Source organism: Mytilus californianus, unplaced genomic scaffold (assembly GCF_021869535.1).
Source record: "Mytilus californianus isolate M0D057914Y unplaced genomic scaffold, xbMytCali1.0.p SCAF_9, whole genome shotgun sequence".
In the NCBI taxonomy this organism is placed as follows: domain Eukaryota; kingdom Metazoa; phylum Mollusca; class Bivalvia; order Mytilida; family Mytilidae; genus Mytilus; species Mytilus californianus.
Genome location: NW_026262745.1, coordinates 2,983,103 through 2,987,894, shown reverse-complemented (window position 1 = coordinate 2,987,894; position 4,792 = coordinate 2,983,103). Strand labels below are relative to the sequence as shown.

At 33.5% G+C, this 4,792-nt stretch overlaps 1 long non-coding RNA gene across 1 annotated transcript; it reads left to right on the top strand.

Annotated features, from left to right (window-relative positions):
- The first annotated feature begins 667 nt into the window (after positions 1-667).
- On the top strand, positions 668-2,056 carry LOC127714715 (uncharacterized). The gene is made up of 3 exons (XR_007987884.1): positions 668-914; positions 1,514-1,622; positions 1,853-2,056. It is a non-coding gene; the product is annotated as an uncharacterized LOC127714715 (long non-coding RNA).
- Positions 2,057-4,792: the final 2,736 nt, after the last annotated feature.

Below are 4,792 nucleotides of genomic sequence, written 5' to 3'. Positions count from 1 at the left end.
TTCTGATGTACTGATATTTTTAGCACCCCGAGTGAGAATCGAACTCGGGACCTTCAGCACTGTAGCCATCGGTCTTAACCACTACACCACGAACTAACATATACTATTGGTATCGGTATCGGATTCGACCCCCCAAAACTTGTTAATTGTTGGTAATTGTAATAATTATATAACTCGAATAATTCAAGCCCTTACCGTCTCCGATTCTCTCCACCTTTCGAGGTTAATCACTGTAAATATACCTGACGCCTGACGCGTCCGGACGCGTTCAAAATTTGTACACCGAATGTTCAATATTTTAACGTCATATGTTCATGCTTAGAGACGTGTTCAAAGTTTTAACGTTTGTGTTAAAAATATTAACATGTGTGTTCAGACGCAGTAAACACCGGTGTTCAAATTCTGATCTAAAAAAAAAGATAGTCGTTTGTCCGATTTTCTATCCTTCCAATTGGCAAATTCAAAAAGAAATTCTTTAAAAAATATGAATGTATACGCAGGATGATGATCTTGTGAATTTTTGGCTAATATTTTAGTAATTGTGAAATATTAAACTTCCAAGCTGGCATATATGTATAGTTTATGAATTTATTTTATTATTTATTTATACATACTAGTTTTACTTATAAGTGACATAATTATGCATATCAATGAGGCCTGTTATGATAATATCGTAATAAATATATGTCGATGTTTATCTTATTTCATGATCCGTTCATTTTATTAACATTACATGTTCAATCAGTGTTCAAATCGCTCGAAATTTTGAACACCTCGTGTTAAAAAAAATATACCAGGATACCAAATACCGGAAACAGATATCGGCTGGCAATTTAGGCGGTTAAACGAAGAATGGATACACATAAGAAAGAGAACTAGAGAAGGGTTTTCTATCCCATATGAACACGAAAGAAGTAAGTAACAAGTTAGAATAATCTCCATAGGTAGTTCGATGGCTTCCTTGTTATTTTCTCAGCCAGATATATATTTGTCAAATATTCATAACTGTTTTATCCAAATTTTCAATATTCAACATAAAAGACGAATTAAAAAACGGGCTTTAGATATAAACATAAATAACTGTCAGCTTTGTTCTGATGATTTCCTAAACTGATGAATAAACAGTCTGTCTGTTATATAGAATAAATGATGATTTTCGACATCCACATACATCAGCTGAACACTAAGTGTTAAGAACTCTAACATCAAGTGTTTAAAAATGAAACACAAAGGCATTAAAAACTTAACACCACACATTCAATTGATGAACACTAAGTGTTAAGAACTCTAACATCAAGTGTTCAAAAATGAAACACAAAGGCATTAAAAACTGAACACCACACATTCAATTGATGAACACTAAGTGTTAAGAACTCTAACATCAAGTGTTCAAAAATGAAACACAAAGGCATTAAAAACTGAAAACCACACATTCAATTGATGAACACTAGTGCAAACATTTGGAACACCATTTTTTGACTTAGAAAATGCATTTGTTTTTTTTTATTTGCAGGAATCGTTAGATTAAAATGTTTGAATTAGGAACCGGTAGGCCAATAATCACAAAAAGGTCATTTCTGCATGCTATAAAGTGGTGGAAAAAAGAAAGATGTCGAAAAAAGGTATGACAATATATGTATATTAATAGCTTATGTGGGTGTATCATTTCTATCTGTTCACCTTAGGTCAAGAAATCGACTTTTGTAATTTATAATGTCAAAACTTGCATTTCATTGCTATAGAATATCAATTTGTACACTAGTATATATCGACATTAAAGCATAACAAGCATTGCATAATTTGATGCTTTATGAAAAACTCTCTTCTATTAATTTTTAATTTTATTTTGCAGGATATATAGGCTCATAGACATTCCTTGTTGTGGAGGATTTTGACATTGGAAGTTGATAACAACACATAAAATGCCACCCAGTTGATAGCTTTAAGTGAAGATGCACTGAAAAGTGGAGCGTACATTGTATGTGATCGTACAAGAACTGTTGGAATTTGCAAACTTTTAAACTTTCATTGTGACAAATACCTATATCATAAACTATCTAATCATCACATTGACATGCTTTTTTGGTTAGGATACAAATAATGTTGAAACTATCTAGTCATGTAGGGGGAAATCATTATTTGTGATATATATTAAGTCAGTTTAAAAACATTATGTATGTGATTTCACTGACTGTTACTTGTGATATCATACGGTATCTGGTGTACTTTTCTTACATATAATATGCTCATTTGATTACATAAAGAATTACTTGTTAAAATATGTTTTATTGTTATATTTTGCCTGATTGAATATAGTTTTTATAACAGTTTATTTAAGTTGAGTACTTATGGAAAATTATGTACGCTTGAAAATAGAACATGTGCTACATTTGAACACCATCACTTTGAACACTTATGTCAACTGTTCTGAAAGTTAACGTCTGGTGTTCTGAATCTTAACATTTTGGCTTTTAAAATGTTCTATGTGTTCAAAAAGTGTTACATGGCTGTTGAACGCGTCGACGTATTAAGATTTTGAACATTCGGACACGTTAAATCGTTGAACACTAAGTGTTAAGAACTCTAACATCAGCATGCCAAGAAATATAAGCTAAAAATTCCGGTAGACCTCCTACGGCACCCATTAGTAGTTAAAGATTTGATTTCATTCAACAAATTAATTTATGACCTTCATGTACGTGTCGCTTAGAACACAGCCATATACCAAATGGTCAATATTAATCATCCATGTAATTTGCCCTATGGGATATTTGCAGAATTTCAACGGAGGCAATTTCTTGGCATGGTTAAGTTTTTATATTTAGTTTGGAAAGTTTTTGTTCTATTTCAGGTCCCGCGCGCGTCTTTGTCTCGCGCCATGTAGGTTGTGGCGTCACGTGACGAGGCTATATAATAGCGAAAACTTAGCATTTTTATTTCTTTTTAGGTGGACACGTTGGACAGACAACATGTATAGCATGGAATACACACAATGTATTTCTTTTCTCATTGTAGGTAATTGATGTTTTGATCAAAGTTCACGAGCAGTGCATGCTTTGGATTTAATTGATCCTGTGTACTTTTAAAACACGTTTATCGATTATTTTCATACAATGTACATTTTTCAGCACCAGTTTGTAACACAGATTTGTATTTTAATCTAGGAGCAGACATTTTATTGTAGGATTTCATTGACATTTACGGAGCTAGCAAGCGATTTTTACGGCATTGCAATTTCTTTTCTCTACGAAAATTCTTGGGCGGTGGCTGCACAACGTTGTTATATGAAGATTTAATACATGTATACCCTGCTAACTGCAGATTTTGAGGTCAATTGGACGTGTAGTTTTCGAGAAGATCACATAACATACATGTGGATTTTTTTTTTCAGAAGAGATTTAATAAAAATATTAAAGGACAAAAAGTGGAGTTGTCGTTCGTCTCCGTTGACAGGATAGCACACATGCAGCTTCATTCAAGAGTTGTAAGTGGAGGGTATAAAAAATGGGGGGGGGGGGCAAAAGGGGGTCCCAGGGAGACATTTTGTGATATAAACGGTTTATAAGAATGGTTAAAAACGCTGATTTATAATATAAATCAATTGCTTTAAAAAAGCAATTGTAAACGGTCTTTCCCCCTTTGAAACATGTTTGATTGATATGTGTGTGTGTGTGTGTGTGTGTGTGTTTCTTTCTTTCTTTCCTTCTTTTTTTCTTTCTTTCTGTAAGGTGTCCATATTATTGTGTTACCCATGCCAAGAAATCTAAGCTAAAAATTCCGGTAGACCTCCTACGGCACCCATTAGTAGTTAAAGATTTGATTTCATTCAACAAATTAATTTATGACCTTCATGTACGTGTCGCTTAGAACACAGCCATATACCAAATGGTCAATATTAATCATCCATGTAATTTGCCCTATGGGATATTTGCAGAATTTCAACGGAGGCAATTTCTTGGCATGTGTTCAAAAATGAAACACAAAGGCATTAAAAACTGAACACCACACATTCAATTGATGATCACTAGTGTAAACATTTGGAACACCATTACACGTTCAAAAAGTGTTACAAAAAAAACGTTCAAGCAGTGTTCTATTTATTAACACTTAGATTTACAGTGATGTAGTGATCGATAGTGAGCGTAATACAAGTAATAGCTTTTCGAAAAAAGCTAGCCGTCTCTTAGCTGATAAAAGTGGAAAGTGTTCTCGCTTTGTAGAATAATTCATTCAGAATAGCCTTGCATATTAATCAGCACATTTGACCACACACGTTATGAAGCCGTAGTATATCGTTTAATGTTGTGTGTCAAATAATGTCCTTATCGTACTAATCATTCAAATCATGGTTGTAAATGCTTTACATGTTTGTCAAACAATTCATTCTCTCATCATGAAATATCATAACCATGTTCAAGTTTTCTTATATTTTTCATGTATAAAATGTACGTAACAGTGAACGAGTGGGTTCATGGATTGAATGTGAAACATTCATGTGCGTGTTAACAAAACATCAGGAGACTCGGCTATTTATAGATAAAGGTTACCTGTGTATCGACATGCATGATTTGTGACTAGGCAAAATCTAATTGCTAAAATAGAGAGTACAAATCCGATACTCTACGGGATTGAAATACATTTACTAGGTTTGGATTGTCCCAACCAATCAACGAACTTTAATTATTCACGTCTCAGTAATATCTTCCAATCAGGTAGTAAGAAGCATTCAGCCCGCAGATTGTCCATCGTTCAATTCTTAATAACGTCTCCGAGGAGACGTTAATAACGACTG